The following is an 18,641-nucleotide window of genomic DNA, read 5'->3' on the forward strand; positions in this document are numbered from 1 at the left end:
ATTTCTGTGGTGCAAAGTTCTGAAATCTGCGTGGATCAACAAATTTCCACCCACCCAGCGTTCCCCCATGTCTCCCAAAAAAAATGGTACCTCACTTGCGTGTGTAGGCATAGTGGCTGCGACATGAAACAGCGGAAAACGCAACATGGTTGCACTTCAATTTCCCAGTGAAATCTAGCACGTTTTGGACAAAAAGACTACCTTTTGTTTTTGCGCCGTAGCTCTGCCAGCAACTAGGGAAACCTTGCAAACCTATACATTTTTTAAAACTAGACACCCAGGAAAATTCAGGATGGGGTGACTCGTCTGCCTACCCCCAGGTTTTGTTACCCAGAATCCCTTGCAAACCTAAAAATTTAAACAAAAAAACACATTTTCCTCACATTTCTGTGGTGGAAAGTTCTGGAATCTGCGGGGATCAACAAATTTCCACCCACCCAGCGTTCCCCCTGGTCTCCCCAAAAAAATGGTACCTCACTTGCGTGGGTAGGCATAGTGGCTGCGACATGAAACAGCGCAAAACGCAACAAGGTCGCACTTCAATTTCCCAGTGAAATCTAGCATGTTTTGGACAAAAAGACTACCTTTTGTTTTTGCACCGTAGCTCTGCCAGCACTTAGGGAAACCTAGCAAACCTTTTCATTTTCGAAAACTAGACACCCAGGGGAATTCAGGATGGGGTGACTCGTCTGCCTACCCCCAGGTTTTGTTACCCAGGATCCCTTGCAAACCTAAAAATTTGACAAAAAACACATTTTCCTCACATTTCTGTGGTGGAAAGTTCTGGAATCTGCGTGGATCAACAAATTTCCACCCACCCAGCGTTCCCCCAGGTCTCCCGAAAAAAATGGTACCTCACTTGCATGGGTAGGCATAGTGGCTGCGACATGAAACAGCGCAAAGCGCAACATGGTTGCACTTCAATTTCCCAGTGAAATCTAGCACGTTTTGGACAAAAAGACTACCTTTTGTTTTTGCGCCGTAGCTCTGCCAGCACCTAGGGAAACCTAGCAAACCTATACATTTTTGAAAACTAGACACCCTGGGGAATTCAGGATGGGGTGACTCGTTTGCCTACCCCCAGGTTTTGTTACCCAGAGTCCCTTGCAAACCTAAAAATTTGACAAAAATAACACATTTTCCTCACATTTCTGTGGTGGAAAGTTCTGGAATCTGCGTGGATCAACAACTTTCCACCAACCCAGCGTTCCCCCAGGTCTCCCCAAAAAAATGGTACCCCACTTGCGTGGGTAGGCATAGTGGCTGCGACATGAAACAGCACAAAACGCAACATGGTTGCTCTTCAATTTCCCAGTGAAATCTAGCACGTTTTGGACAAAAAGACTACCTTTTGTTTTTGCGCCGTAGCTCTGCCAGCACCTAGGGAAACCTAGGAAACCTATACATTTTTGAAAACTAGACACCCAGGGGAATTCAGGATGGGGTGACTCGTCTGCTTACCCCCAGGTTTTGTTACCCAGAGTCCCTTGCAAACCTAAAAATTTGACAAAAAAAACACATTTTCCTCACATTTCTGTGGTGGAAAGTTCTGGAATCTGCATGGATCAACAAATTTCCACCCACCCAGCGTTCCCCTAGGTCTCCCAAAAAAAATGGTAACCCACTTGCGTGGGTAGGCATAGTGGCTGCGACATGAAACAGCGCAAAACGCAACATGGTCGCACCTCAATTTCCCAGTGAAATCTAGCACGTTTTGGACAAAAAGACTACCTTTTGTTTTTGCGCCGTAGCTCTGCCAGCACCTAGGGAAACCTAGCAAACCTATACATTTTTGAAAACTAGACCCCTAGGGGAATTCAGTTTGGGGTGACTCGTCTGCCTACCCCCAGGTTTTGTTACCCAGAGTCCCTTGCAAACCTAAAAATTTGACAAAAAACAACACATTTTCCTCACATTTCTGTGGTGGAAAGTTCTGGAATCTGCGTGGATCAACACATTTCCACCCACCCAGCGTTCCCCCAGGTCTCCCGAAAAAAATGGTACCCCACTTGCATGGGTAGGCATAGTGGCTGCTACATGAAACAGCGCAAAACGCAACATGATCGCACCTCAATTTCCCAGTGAAATCTAGCACGTTTTGGACAAAAAGACTACCTTTTGTTTTTGCAGCGTAGCTCTGCCAGCACCTAGGGAAACCTAGCAAACCTATACATTTTTGAAAACTAGACACCCAGGGAAATTTAGGATGGGGTGACTCGTCTGCCTACCCCCAGGTTTTGTTACCCAGAATCCCTTGCAAACCTAAAAATTTGACAAAAAAACACATTTTTCTCACATTTCTGTGGTGGAAAGTTCTGAAATCTGCGTGGATAAACAAATTTCCACCCACCCAGCGTTCCCCCATGTCTCCCAAAAAAAATGGTACCTCACTTGCGTGTGTAGGTATAGTGGCTGCGGCATGAAACATCGGAAAACGCAACATGGTTGCACTTCAATTTCCCAGTGAAATCTAGCACGTTTTGGACAAAAAGACTACCTTTTGTTTTTGCGCCGTAGCTCTGCCAGCAACTAGGGAAACCTTGCAAACCTATACATTTTTTAAAACTAGACACCCAGGGGAATTCAGGATGGGGTGACTCGTCTGCCTACCCCCAGGTTTTGTTACCCAGGATCCCTTGCAAACCTAAAAATGTGACAAAAAAACACATTTTCCTCACATTTCTGTTGTGGAAAGTTCTGGAATCTGCGTGGATCAATAAATTTCCACCCACCCAGCGTTCCCCCAGGTCTCCCGAAAAAAATGGTACCTCACTTGCATGGGTAGGCATAGTGGCTGCGACATGAAACAGCGCAGAGCGCAACATGGTTGCACTTCAATTTCCCAGTGAAATCTAGCACGTTTTGGACAAAAAGACTACCTTTTGTTTTTGCGCCGTAGCTCTGCCAGCACCTAGGGAAACCTAGCAAACCTATACATTTTTGAAAACTAGACACCCAGGGGAATTCAGGATGGGGTGACTCGTTTGCCTACCCCCAGGTTTTGTTACCCAGAGTACCTTGCAAACCTAAAAATTTGACAAAAAACAACACATTTTCCTCACATTTCTGTGGTGGAAAGTTCTGGAATCTGCGTGGATCAACAAATTTCCACCCACCCAGCGTTCCCCCAGGTCTCCCGAAAAAAATGGTACCCTACTTGCGTGGGTAGGCATAGTGGCTGCAACATGAAACAGCGCAAAACGCAACATGGTCGCACCTCAATTTCCCAGTGAAATCTAGCACGTTTTGGACAAAAAGACTACCTTTTGTTTTTGCACCGTAGTGCTGCCAGCACCTAGGGAAACCTAGCAAACCTATACATTTTTGAAAACTAGACACCCAGGGAAATTCAGGATGGGGTGACTCGTCTGCCTACCCCCAGGTTTTGTTACCCAGAATCCCTTGCAAACCTAAAATATTGACAAAAAAACACATTTTCCTCACATTTCTGTGGTGGAAAGTTCTGGAATCTGCGTGGATCAACAAATTTCCACCCACCCACCGTTCCCCCAGGTCTCCCGAAAAAAATGGTACCTCACTTGCGTGGGTAGGTATAGTGGCTGCGACATGAAACAGCGCAAAGCGCAACATGGTTGCACTTCAATTTCCCAGTGAAATCTAGCACGTTTTGGACAAAAACACTACCTTTTGTTTTTGCGCCGTAGCTCTGCCAGCACCTAGGGAGACCTAGCAAACCTATACGTTTTTGAAAACTAGACACCCAGGGGAATTCAGGATGGGGTGACTCGTCTGCCTACCCCCAGGTTTTGTTACCCAGAGTCCCTTGCAAACCTAAAAATTTGACAAAAATAACACATTTTCCTCACATTTCTGTGGTGGAAAGTTCTGGAAACTGCGGGGATCAACAAATTTCCACCCACCCAGCGTTCCCCCTGGTCTCCCCAAAAAAATGGTACCTCACTTGCGTGGGTAGGCATAGAGGCTGCAACATGAAACAGCGCAAAACGCAACATGGTCGCACCTCAATTTCCCAGTGAAATCTAGCACGATTTGGACAAAAAGACTACCTTTTGTTTTTGCGCCTTAGCTCTGCCAGCACCTAGGGAAACCTAGCAAACCTATACATTTCTGAAAACTAGACCCCTAGGGGAATTCAGTTTGAGGTGACTCGTCTGCCTACCCCCAGGTTTTGTTACCCAGAGTCCCTTGCAAACCTAAAAATTTGACAAAAAACAACACATTTTCCTCACATTTCTGTGGTGGAAAGTTCTGGAATCTGCGTGGATCAACAAATTTCCACCCACCCAGCGTTCCCCCAGGTCTCCCGAAAAAAATGGTACCCCACTTGCGTGGGAAGGCATAGTGGCTGCTACATGAAACAGCGCAAAACGCAATATGGTCGCACCTCAATTTCCCAGTGAAATCTAGCACGTTTTGGACAAAAATACTACCTTTTGTTTTTGCACCGTAGCTCTGCCAGCACCTAGGGAAACCTAGCAAACCTATACATTTTTGAAAACTAGACACCCAGGGAAATTTAGGATGGGGTGACTCGTCTGCCTACCCCCAGGTTTTGTTACCCAGAATCCTTTGCAAACCTAAAAATTTGACAAAAAAACACTTTTTCCTCACATTTCTGTGGTGGAAAGTTCTGAAATCTGCGTGGATAAACAAATTTCCACCCACCCAGCGTTCCCCCATGTCTCCCAAAAAAAATGGTACCTCACTTGCGTGTGTAGGCATAGTGGCTGCGACATGAAACAGCGGAAAACGCAACATGGTTGCACTTCAATTTCCCAGTGAAATCTAGCACGTTTTGGACAAAAAGACTACCTTTTGTTTTTGCGCCGTAGCTCTGCCAGCAACTAGGGAAACCTTGCAAACCTATACATTTTTTAAAACTAGACACCCAGGGAAATTCAGGATGGGGTGACTCGTCTGCCTACCCCCAGGTTTTGTTACCCAGAATCCCTTGCAAACCTAAAAATTTGACAAACAAAACACATTTTCCTCACATTTCTATGGTGGAAAGTTCTGGAATCTGCGGGGATCAACAAATTTCCACCCACCCAGCGTTCCCCCCGGTCTCCCGAAAAAAATGGTACCTCACTTGCGTGGGTAGGCATAGTGGCTGCGACATGAAACAGCGCAAAACGCAACATGGTCGCTCTTCAATTTCCCAGTGAAATCTAGCATGTTTTGGACAAAAAGACTACCTTTTGTTTTTGCACCGTAGCTCTGCCAGCACTTAGGGAAACCTAGCAAACCTATACATTTTCTAAAACTAAACACCCAGGGAAATTCAGGATGGGGTGACTCATCTGCCTACCCCCAGGTTTTGTTACCCAGAATCCCTTGCAAACCTAAACATTTGACAAAAAAAACACATTTCCTCACATTTCTGTGGTGGAAAGTTCTGGAATCTGCGGGGATCAACAAATTTCCACCCACCCAGCGTTCCCCCCGGTCTCCCGAAAAAAATGGTACCTCACTTGCGTGGGTAGGCATAGTGGCTGTGACATGAAACAGCGCAAAACGCAGCATGGTCGCACTTCAATTTCCCAGTGAAATCTAGCATGTTTTGGACAAAAAGACTACCTTTTGTTTTTGCACCGTAGCTCTGCCAGCACTTAGGGAAACCTAGCAAACCTATACATTTTCGAAAACTAGACACCCAGGGGAATTCAGGATGGGGTGACTCGTCTGCCTACCCCCAGGTTTTGTTACCCAGGATCCCTTGCAAACCTAAAAATTTGACAAAAAAACACATTTTCCTCACATTTCTGTTGTGGAAAGTTCTGGAATCTGCGTGGATCAATAAATTTCCACCCACCCAGCGTTCCCCCAGGTCTCCCGAAAAAAATGGTACCTCACTTGCATGGGTAGGCATAGTGGCTGCGACATGAAACAGCGCAGAGCGCAACATGGTTGCACTTCAATTTCCCAGTGAAATCTAGCACGTTTTGGACAAAAAGACTACCTTTTGTTTTTGCGCCGTAGCTCTGCCAGCACCTAGGGAAACCTAGCAAACCTATACATTTTTGAAAACTAGACACCCAGGGGAATTCAGGATGGGGTGACTTGTTTGCCTACCCCCAGGTTTTGTTACCCAGAGTACCTTGCAAACCTAAAAATTTGACAAAAAACAACACATTTTCCTCACATTTCTGTGGTGGAAAGTTCTGGAATCTGCGTGGATCAACAAATTTCCACCCACCCAGCGTTCCCCCAGGTCTCCCGAAAAAAATGGTACCCTACTTGCGTGGGTAGGCATAGTGGCTGCGACATGAAACAGCGCAAAACGCAACATGGTCGCACCTCAATTTCCCAGTGAAATCTAGCAAGTTTTGGACAAAAAGACTACCTTTTGTTTTTGCACCGTAGCGCTGCCAGCACCTAGGGAAACCTAGCAAACCTATACATTTTTGAAAACTAGACACCCAGGGAAATTCAGGATGGGGTGACTCGTCTGCCTACCCCCAGGTTTTGTTACCCAGAATCCCTTGCAAACCTAAAATATTGACAAAAAAACACATTTTCCTCACATTTCTGTGGTGGAAAGTTCTGGAATCTGCGTGGATCAACAAATTTCCACCCACCCACCGTTCCCCCAGGTCTCCCGAAAAAAATGGTACCTCACTTGCGTGGGTAGGTATAGTGGCTGCGACATGAAACAGCGCAAAGCGCAACATGGTTGCACTTCAATTTCCCAGTGAAATCTAGCACGTTTTGGACAAAAAGACTACCTTTTGTTTTTGCGCCGTAGCTCTGCCAGCACCTAGGGAGACCTAGCAAACCTATACGTTTTTGAAAACTAGACACCCAGGGGAATTCAGGATGGGGTGACTCGTCTGCCTACCCCCAGGTTTTGTTACCCAGAGTCCCTTGCAAACCTAAAAATTTGACAAAAATAACACATTTTCCTCACATTTCTGTGGTGGAAAGTTCTGGAAACTGCGGGGATCAACAAATTTCCACCCACCCAGCGTTCCCCCTGGTCTCCCCAAAAAAATGGTACCTCACTTGCGTGGGTAGGCATAGAGGCTGCAACATGAAACAGCGCAAAACGCAACATGGTCGCACCTCAATTTCCCAGTGAAATCTAGCACGATTTGGACAAAAAGACTACCTTTTGTTTTTGCGCCTTAGCTCTGCCAGCACCTAGGGAAACCTAGCAAACCTATACATTTCTGAAAACTAGACCCCTAGGGGAATTCAGTTTGAGGTGACTCGTCTGCCTACCCCCAGGTTTTGTTACCCAGAGTCCCTTGCAAACCTAAAAATTTGACAAAAAACAACACATTTTCCTCACATTTCTGTGGTGGAAAGTTCTGGAATCTGCGTGGATCAACAAATTTCCACCCACCCAGCGTTCCCCCAGGTCTCCCGAAAAAAATGGTACCCCACTTGCGTGGGAAGGCATAGTGGCTGCTACATGAAACAGCGCAAAACGCAATATGGTCGCACCTCAATTTCCCAGTGAAATCTAGCACGTTTTGGACAAAAATACTACCTTTTGTTTTTGCACCGTAGCTCTGCCAGCACCTAGGGAAACCTAGCAAACCTATACATTTTTGAAAACTAGACACCCAGGGAAATTTAGGATGGGGTGACTCGTCTGCCTACCCCCAGGTTTTGTTACCCAGAATCCCTTGCAAACCTAAAAATTTGACAAAAAAACACATTTTCCTCACATTTCTGTGGTGGAAAGTTCTGAAATCTGCGTGGATAAACAAATTTCCACCCACCCAGCGTTCCCCCATGTCTCCCCAAAAAAATGGTACCTCACTTGCGTGTGTAGGCATAGTGGCTGCGACATGAAACAGCGGAAAACACAACATGGTTGCACTTCAATTTCCCAGTGAAATCTAGCACGTTTTGGACAAAAAGACTACCTTTTGTTTTTGCGCCGTAGCTCTGCCAGCAACTAGGGAAACCTTCCAAACCTATACATTTTTTAAAACTAGACACCCAGGGAAATTCAGGATGGGGTGACTCGTCTGCCTACCCCCAGGTTTTGTTACCCAGAATCCCTTGCAAACCTAAAAATTTGACAAAAAAAACACATTTTCCTCACATTTCTGTGGTGGAAAGTTCTGGAATCTGCGGGGATCAACAAATTTCCACCCACCCAGCGTTCCCCCCGGTCTCCCGAAAAAAATGGTACCTCACTTGCGTGGGTAGGCATAGTGGCTGCGACATGAAACAGCGCAAAACGCAACATGGTCGCTCTTCAATTTCCCAGTGAAATCTAGCATGTTTTGGACAAAAAGACTACCTTTTGTTTTTGCACCGTAGCTCTGCCAGCACTTAGGGAAACCTAGCAAACCTATACATTTTCTAAAACTAAACACCCAGGGAAATTCAGGATGGGGTGACTCGTCTGCCTACCCCCAGGTTTTGTTACCCAGAATCCCTTGCAAACCTAAACATTTGACAAAAAAAAAATTTTCCTCACATTTCTGTGGTGGAAAGTTCTGGAATCTGCGGGGATCAACAAATTTCCACCCACCCAGCGTTCCCCCCGGTCTCCCGAAAAAAATGGTACCTCACTTGCGTGGGTAGGCATAGTGGCTGCGACATGAAACAGCGCAAAACGCAACATGGTCGCACTTCAATTTCCCAGTGAAATCTAGCATGTTTTGGACAAAAAGACTACCTTTTGTTTTTGCACCGTAGCTCTGCCAGCACTTAGGGAAACCTAGCAAACCTATACATTTTCGAAAACTAGACACCCAGGGGAATTCAGGATGGGGTGACTCGTCTGCCTACCCCCAGGTTTTGTTACCCAGGATCTCTTGCAAACCTAAAAATTTGACAAAAAAACACATTTTCCTCACATTTCTGTCGTGGAAAGTTCTGGAATCTGCGTGGATCAACAAATTTCCACCCACCCAGCGTTCCCCCGGTCTCCCAAAAAAAATGGTACCTCACTTGCGTGGGTAGGCATAGTGGCTGCGACATGAAACAGCGCAAAACGCAACATGGTCGCACTTCAATTTCCCAGTGAAATCTAGCATGTTTTGGACAAAAAGACTATCTTTTGTTTTTGCACCGTAGCTCTGCCAGCACTTAGGGAAACCTAGCAAACCTATACATTTTCTAAAACTAGACACCCAGGGAAATTCAGGATGGGGTGACTCGTCTGCCTACCCCCAGGTTTTGTTACCCAGAATCCCTTGCAAACCTAAACATTTGACAAAAAAAAAATTTTCCTCACATTTCTGTGGTGGAAAGTTCTGGAATCTGCGGGGATCAACAAATTTCCACCCACCCAGCGTTCCCCCCGGTCTCCCGAAAAAAATGGTACCTCACTTGCGTGGGTAGGCATAGTGGCTGCGACATGAAACAGCGCAAAACACAACATGGTCGCACTTCAATTTCCCAGTGAAATCTAGCATGTTTTGGACAAAAAGACTACCTTTTGTTTTTGCACCGTAGCTCTGCCAGCACTTAGGGAAACCTAGCAAACCTATACATTTTCGAAAACTAGACACCCAGGGGAATTCAGGATGGGGTGACTCGTCTGCCTACCCCCAGGTTTTGTTACCCAGGATCTCTTGCAAACCTAAAAATTTGACAAAAAAACACATTTTCCTCACATTTCTGTCGTGGAAAGTTCTGGAATCTGCGTGGATCAACAAATTTCCACCCACCCAGCGTTCCCCCGGTCTCCTAAAAAAAATGGTACCTCACTTGCGTGGGTAGGCATAGTGGCTGCGACATGAAACAGCGCAAAACGCAACATGGTCGCACTTCAATTTCCCAGTGAAATCTAGCATGTTTTGGACAAAAAGACTACCTTTTGTTTTTGCACCGTAGCTCTGCCAGCACTTAGGGAAACCTAGCAAACCTATACATTTTCTAAAACTAGACACCCAGGGAAATTCAGGATGGGGTGACTCGTCTGCCTACCCCCAGGTTTTGTTACCCAGAATCCCTTGCAAACCTAAAAATTTGACAAAAAAAACAAATTTTCCTCACATTTCTGTGGTGGAAAGTTCTGGAATCTGCGGGGATCAACAAATTTCCACCCACCCAGCGTTCCCCCCGGTCTCCCGAAAAAAATGGTACCTCACTTGCGTGGGTAGGCATAGTGGCTGCGACATGAAACAGCGCAAAACGCAACATGGTCGCACTTCAATTTCCCAGTGAAATCTAGCATGTTTTGGACAAAAAGACTACCTTTTGTTTTTGCACCGTAGCTCTGCCAGCACTTAGGGAAACCTAGCAAACCTATACATTTTCGAAAACTAGACACCCAGGGGAATTCAGGATGGGGTGACTCGTCTGCCTACCCCCAGGTTTTGTTACCCAGGATCCCTTGCAAACCTAAAAATTTGACAAAAAAACACATTTTCCTCACATTTCTGTTGTGGAAAGTTCTGGAATCTGCGTGGATCAATAAATTTCTACCCACCCAGCGTTCCCCCAGGTCTCCCGAAAAAAATGGTACCTCACTTGCATGGGTAGGCATAGTGGCTGCGACATGAAACAGCGCAGAGCGCAAAATGGTTGCACTTCAATTTCCCAGTGAAATCTAGCACGTTTTGGACAAAAAGACTACCTTTTGTTTTTGCGCCGTAGCTCTGCCAGCACCTAGGGAAACCTAGCCAACCTATACATTTTTGAAAACTAGACACCCAGGGGAATTCAGGATGGGGTGACTCGTTTGCCTACCCCCAGGTTTTGTTACCCAGAGTACCTTGCAACCCTAAAAATTTGACAAAAAACAACACATTTTCCTCACATTTCTGTGGTGGAAAGTTCTGGAATCTGCGTGGATCAACAAATTTCCACCCACCCAGCGTTCCCCCAGGTCTCCCGAAAAAAATGGTACCCTACTTGCGTGGGTAGGCATAGTGGCTGCGACATGAAACAGCGCAAAACGCAACATGGTCGCACCTCAATTTCCCAGTGAAATCTAGCAAGTTTTGGACAAAAAGACTACCTTTTGTTTTTGCACCGTAGCGCTGCCAGCACCTAGGGAAACCTAGCAAACCTATACATGTTTGAAAACTAGACACCCAGGGAAATTCAGGATGGGGTGACTCGTCTGCCTACCCCCAGGTTTTGTTACCCAGAATCCCTTGCAAACCTAAAATATTGACAAAAAAACACATTTTCCTCACATTTCTGTGGTGGAAAGTTCTGGAATCTGCGCGGATCAACAAATTTCCACCCACCCACCGTTCCCCCAGGTCTCCCGAAAGAAATGGTACCTCACTTGCGTGGGTAGGTATAGTGGCTGCGACATGAAACAGCGCAAAGCGCAACATGGTTGCACTTCAATTTCCCAGTGAAATCTAGCACGTTTTGGACAAAAACACTACCTTTTGTTTTTGCGCCGTAGCTCTGCCAGCACCTAGGGAGACCTAGCAAACCTATACGTTTTTGAAAACTAGACACCCAGGGGAATTCAGGATGGGGTGACTCGTCTGCCTACCCCCAGGTTTTGTTACCCAGAGTCCCTTGCAAACCTAAAAATTTGACAAAAATAACACATTTTCCTCACATTTCTGTGGTGGAAAGTTCTGGAAACTGCGGGGATCAACAAATTTCCACCCACCCAGCGTTCCCCCTGGTCTCCCCAAAAAAATGGTACCTCACTTGCGTGGGTAGGCATAGAGGCTGCAACATGAAACAGCGCAAAACGCAACATGGTCGCACCTCAATTTCCCAGTGAAATCTAGCACGATTTGGACAAAAAGACTACCTTTTGTTTTTGCGCCTTAGCTCTGCCAGCACCTAGGGAAACCTAGCAAACCTATACATTTCTGAAAACTAGACCCCTAGGGGAATTCAGTTTGAGGTGACTCGTCTGCCTACCCCCAGGTTTTGTTACCCAGAGTCCCTTGCAAACCTAAAAATTTGACAAAAAACAACACATTTTCCTCACATTTCTGTGGTGGAAAGTTCTGGAATCTGCGTGGATCAACAAATTTCCACCCACCCAGCGTTCCACCAGGTCTCCCGAAAAAAATGGTACCCCACTTGCGTGGGAAGGCATAGTGGCTGCTACATGAAACAGCGCAAAACGCAATATGGTCGCACCTCAATTTCCCAGTGAAATCTAGCACGTTTTGGACAAAAATACTACCTTTTGTTTTTGCACCGTAGCTCTGCCAGCACCTAGGGAAACCTAGCAAACCTATACATTTTTGAAAACTAGACACCCAGGGAAATTTAGGATGGGGTGACTCGTCTGCCTACCCCCAGGTTTTGTTACCCAGAATCCCTTGCAAACCTAAAAATTTGACAAAAAAACACATTTTCCTCACATTTCTGTGGTGGAAAGTTCTGAAATCTGCGTGGATAAACAAATTTCCACCCACCCAGCGTTCCCCCATGTCTCCCAAAAAAAATGGTACCTCACTTGCGTGTGTAGGCATAGTGGCTGCGACATGAAACAGCGGAAAACGCAACATGGTTGCACTTCAATTTCCCAGTGAAATCTAGCACGTTTTGGACAAAAAGACTACCTTTTGTTTTTGCGCCGTAGCTCTGCCAGCAACTAGGGAAACCTTGCAAACCTATACATTTTTTAAAACTAGACACCCAGGGAAATTCAGGATGGGGTGACTCGTCTGCCTACCCCCAGGTTTTGTTACCCAGAATCCCTTGCAAACCTAAAAATTTGACAAAAAAACACATTTTCCTCACATTTCTATGGTGGAAAGTTCTGGAATCTGCGGGGATCAACAAATTTCCACCCACCCAGCGTTCCCCCCGGTCTCCCGAAAAAAATGGTACCTCACTTGCGTGGGTAGGCATAGTGGCTGCGACATGAAACAGCGCAAAACGCCACATGGTCGCTCTTCAATTTCCCAGTGAAATCTAGCATGTTTTGGACAAAAAGACTACCTTTTGTTTTTGCACCGTAGCTCTGCCAGCACTTAGGGAAACCTAGCAAACCTATACATTTTCTAAAACTAAACACCCAGGGAAATTCAGGATGGGGTGACTCGTCTGCCTACCCCCAGGTTTTGTTACTCAGAATCCCTTGCAAACCTAAACATTTGACAAAAAAAACACATTTCCTCACATTTCTGTGGTGTAAAGTTCTGGAATCTGCGGGGATCAACAAATTTCCACCCACCCAGCGTTCCCCCCGGTCTCCCGAAAAAAATGGTACCTCACTTGCGTGGGTAGGCATAGTGGCTGCGACATGAAACAGCGCAAAACGCAGCATGGTCGCACTTCAATTTCCCAGTGAAATCTAGCATGTTTTGGACAAAAAGACTACCTTTTGTTTTTGCACTGTAGCTCTGCCAGCACTTAGGGAAACCTAGCAAACCTATACATTTTCGAAAACTAGACACCCAGGGGAATTCAGGATGGGGTGACTCGTCTGCCTACCCCCAGGTTTTGTTGCCCAGGATCTCTTGCAAACCTAAAAATTTGACAAAAAAACACATTTTCCTCACATTTCTGTCGTGGAAAGTTCTGGAATCTGCGTGGATCAACAAATTTCCACCCACCCAGCGTTCCCCCAGGTCTCCCAAAAAAAAATGGTACCTCACTTGCGTGGGTAGGCATAGTGGCTGCGACATGAAACAGCGCAAAGCGCAACATGGTTGCACTTCAATTTCCCAGTGAAATCTAGCATGTTTTGGACAAAAAGACTACCTTTTGTTTTTGCGCCGTAGCTCTGCCAGCACCTAGGGAAACCTAGCAAACCTATACATTTTTAAAAACTAGACACCCAGGGGAATTCAGGAAGGGGTGACTCGTTTGCCTACCCCCAGGTTTTGTTACCCAGAGTACCTTGCAGACCTAAAAATTTGACAAAAAACAACACATTTTCCTCACATTTCTGTGGTGGAAAGTTCTGGAATCTGCGTGGATCAACAAATTTCCACCCACCCACCGTTCCCCCAGGTCTCCCGAAAAAAATGGTACCTCACTTGCGTGGGTAGGCATAGTGGCTGCGACAGGAAACAGCGCAAAGCGCAACATGGTTGCACTTCAATTTCCCAGTGAAATCTAGCACGTTTTGGACAAAAAGACTACCTTTTGTTTTTGTGCCGTAGCTCTGCCAGCACCTAGGGAAACCTAGCAAACATATACATTTTTGAAAACTAGACACCCAGGGGAATTCAGGATGGGGTGACTCGTCTGCCTACCCCCAGGTTTTGTTACCCAGAATCCCTTGCAAACCTAAAGATTTGACAAAAAAATAAATTTTCCTCACATTTCTGTGATGGAAAGTTCTGGAATCTGCGTGGATCAACAAATTTCTACCCACCCAGCGTTCCCCCAGGTCTCCCCAAAAAAATGGTACCTCACTTGCGTGAGTAGGCATAGTGGCTGCGACATGAAACAGTGCAAAACGCAACATGGTTGCACTTCAATTTCCCAGTGAAATCTAGCATGTTTTGGACAAAAAGACTTCCTTTTGTTTTTGCGCCGTAGCTCTGCCAGCAACTAGGGAAACCTTGCAAACCTATACATTTTTGAAAACTAGACACCCAGGGAAATTCAGGATGGGGTGACTCGTCTGCCTACCCCCAGGTTTTGTTACCCAGAATCCCTTGCAAACCTAAAAATTTTACAAAAAAACACATTTTCCTCACATTTCTGTGGTGGAAAGTTCTGGAATCTGCGTGGATCAACAAATTTCCACCCACCAAGCGTTCCTCCATGTCTCCCGAAAAAAATGGTACCTCACTTGCATGGGTAGGCATAGTGGCTGCGACATGAAACAGCGCAAAACGCAACATGGTTGCACTTCAATTTCCCAGTGAAATCTAGCACGTTTTGGACAAAAAGACTACCTTTTGTTTTTGCGCCATAGCTCTGCCAGCAACTAGGGAAACCTTGCAAACCTATACATTTTTGAAAACTAGACACCCAGGGAAATTTAGGATGGGGTGACTCGTCTGCCTACCCCCAGGGTTTGTTACCCAGAATCCCTTGCAAATCTAAAAATTTGACAAAAAAAACACATGTTCCTCACATTTCTGTGGTGGAATGTTCTGGAATCTGTGGGGATCAACAAATTTCCACCCACCCAGCGTTCCCCCCGGTCTCCCGAAAAAAATGGTACCTCACTTGCGTGGGTAGGCATAGTGGCTGCGACATGAAACAGCGCAAAACGCAACATGGTCGCACTTCAATTTCCCAGTGAAATCTAGCATGTTTTGGACAAAAAGACTACCTTTTGTTTTTGCACCGTAGCTCTGCCAGCACCTAGGGAAACCTAGCAAACATATACATTTTTGAAAACTAGACACCCAGGGGAATTCAGGATGGGGTGACTCGTCTGCCTACCCCCAGGTTTTGTTACCCAGAATCCCTTGCAAACCTAAAAATTTGACAAAAAAACAAATTTTCCTCACATTTCTGTGGTGGAAAGTACTGGAATCTGCGTGGATCAACACATTTCCACCCACCCACCGTTCCCCCAGGTCTCCCGAAAAAAATGGTACCTCACTTGCGTGGGTAGGCATAGTGGCTGCGACATGAAACAGCGCAAAGCGCAACATGGTTGCACTTCAATTTCCCAGTGAAATCTAGCACGTTTTGGACAAAAAGACTACCTTTTGTTTTTGCGCCGTAGCTCTGCCAGCACCTAGGGAGACCTAGCAAACCTATACATTTTTGAAAACTAGACACCCAGGGGAATTCAGGATGGGGTGACTCGTCTGCCTACCCCCAGATTTTGTTACCCAGAGTCCCTTGCAAACCTAAAAATTTGACAAAAATAACACATTTTCCTCACATTTCTGTGGTGGAAAGTTCTGGAATCTGCGTGGATCAACAAATTTCTACCAACCCAGCGTTCCCCCAGGTCTCCCGAAAAAAATGGTACCCCACTTGCGTGGGTAGGCATAGTGGCTGCGACATGAAACAGCACAAAATGCAACATGGTTGCACCTTAATTTCCCAGTGAAATCTAGCACGTTTTGGACAAAAATACTACCTTTTGTTTTTGCGCCGTAGCTCTGCCAGCACCTAGGGAAACCTAGCAAACATATACATTTTTGAAAACTAGACACCCAGGAGAAGTCAGGATGGGATGACTCGTTTGCCTACCCCCAGGTTTTGTTACCCAGAGTCCCTTGCAAACCTAAAAATTTGACAAAAAAAACACATTTTCCTCACATTTCTGTGGTGGAAAGTTCTGGAATCTGCGTGGATCAACAAATTTCCACCAACCCAGCGTTCCCCAAGGTCTCCCAAAAAAAATGGTACCCCACTTGCGTGGGTAGGCATAGTGGCTGCGACATGAAACAGCACAAAACGCAACATGGTCGCACCTCAATTTCCCAGTGAAATCTAGCACGTTTTGGACAAAAAGACTACCTTTTGTTTTTGCGCCGTAGCTCTGCCAGCACCTAGGGAAACCTAGCAAACCTATACATTTTTGAAAACTAGACACCCAGGGGAGTTTAGGATGGGGTGACTCGTCTGCCTACCCCCAGGTTTTGTTACCCAGAATCCCTTGCAAACCTAAAGATTTGACCAAAAAAAACACATTTTCCTCACATTTCTGTGATGGAAAGTTCTGGAATCTGCGTGGATCAACAAATTTCCACCCACCCAGCGTTCCCCTAGGTCTCCTGAAAAAAATGGTACCTCACTTGCGTGGATAGACAGAGTGGCTGCAACAGGAAACAGTTCAAATCGTACGGTGGTGAATTTGCAATACCCTATTGCAAAACTACCTTGATTTTGGGGGGGGCATCTGAGTTTGTGGCCCGGGGCTCGGTGGTATTCTTTGCAAAGTAGCAAACCCAAACAGTTCTGAAAACTAGACACCCGGGGGAGTCCAGTGAGGTATGGCATGCGTGGGTCCCCCAATGGTTTCCTACCCACAACTCCTTGCAAACCTTAAAATTAGGTAAAAATAGCACTTTTCCAAACTTTTTGGCATGGGATCGCCGTGCCGGCAAAAATGTCCTACCACCCAGCGTTCCCCTTGTCCTCCCGAGTAAAAGGATACCTCACTTGTGTGGGTGCCCCAAAGCAGAACACGCCAAAAATGAATTTTGAAAAAAGTAGTATTTAGGAGTATTTCAGTTTTACAAATTAAGCCCCCCAGCCTGAGTCACATGCCTTGGGCCCACCCACACATGCCTTGGGCCCACCCACACGCTGGGTGGTAGGACATTTGTGCCGGCAGCGAGATCCCACCCAAAAAAGTACAGAAAAGTGGGTTTTTTGACCAAAATTTAAGGTTTGCAGGGGTTTCTGGGTAGGAAAACATTGGGGGACCCACGCATGCCATACCTCCCTGGACTCCCCTGGGTGTCTAGTTCTCAGAACTGTTTGGGTTTGGTAGTTTCCAAAGATGCCCGCCAAACCCCGGGCCAAAAGCTCAGGTGACCCCCTCAAAAAATAAGATTGTTTGGCTAAAGGTAATTTTTTGGTCTCCACAGTAAGAATTGGGCCTTTTCCTAAAGCAGCCACTATGCCTACCCACGCAAGTGAGGTACCATTTTTATCGGGAGACCTTGGGGAATGCTGGGTGGGAGGTAATTTGTGTGAGCCCAGTGATGCCACGCTTTCCCACACTAAAACGTGTGAAACAACTGATTTTTTCCAGCTAAAAATGAGGTTTGCAAGGGATTCTGGGTAAAGGAACGTTGGAGGATCCACGCAAGCCATACCTCCTTGGAAGCCCCCGGGTGTCTACTTTTCAGAAATGTGTGGGCTTGGTAGGTTTCCCTAGATGGCTGTCTCGCACGGGGCCAAAAACCCAGGTAACCCCTCTTGCAAAAGCTGGTGGACTTGACATTGTCACCATGTTAAATTCACCAGCTTTTGCAAGAGGGGTTACCTGGGTTTCTGGCCCCGTGCGAGACAGCCATCTATGGAAACCTACCAAACCCACACATTTCTGAAAAGTAGACACCCGGGGGCTTCCAAGGAGGTATGGCTTGCGTGGATCCTCCAATGTTCCTTTACCCAGAATCCCTTGCAAACCTCAATTTTTGCAGAAAAAAATCTATTTTTTCACACGTTTTAGTGTGGGAAAGCGTGGCATCACTGGGCTCACAAAAATTACCTCCCACCTTGCGTTCCCCCAGGTCTCCCGATAAAAACGGTACCTCACTTGCGTGGATAGCCATAGTGGCTGCAACAGGAAAGGGTCCAATCGTACGGTGGTGAATTTAAAATACCCTGAAGCAATATAACTTTGATTTGGGGGGGGCACCTGAGTTTTTGGCCCGGGGCTGGGTGGTATTCTTTGGAAAGTAGCAAACCCAAACAGTTCTGAAAACTAGACACCCAGGAGAGTCCAGGGAGGTATGGCATGCGTGGGTCCCCCAATGTTTTCCTACCCAGAACTCCTTGCAAACCTTAACATTAGGTAAAAATAGCACTTTTCCAAACTGTTTGCGTGGGATCGCCGTGCCGGCAAAAATGTCCTACCACCCAGCGTTCCCCTTGTTCTCCCGAGTAAAATGATACCACACCTTAACAGAGTTACTCAAAAGTCAAACATTCAAGCACGGCTATCTATTCCTCAAAGACACACACATACAGGTTGGATTTGGCACGAGGGCGAGTGATGGTTCAGTACATAAAATTTTATTAACAAGATATTTCAAAAAAATGAAATGCTCTGTCAATAAATAAATGCATAAAAACCGAACCAGTGACTCGCAACTCGTGAGCTGTAAAGCCACGACAAGGCACCAACCGTTTTACAGGCCATTCACGCACCTTTC

Source organism: Lissotriton helveticus, chromosome 3_1 (genome assembly GCF_964261635.1).
Source record: "Lissotriton helveticus chromosome 3_1, aLisHel1.1, whole genome shotgun sequence".
Lineage (NCBI taxonomy): Eukaryota > Metazoa > Chordata > Amphibia > Caudata > Salamandridae > Lissotriton > Lissotriton helveticus.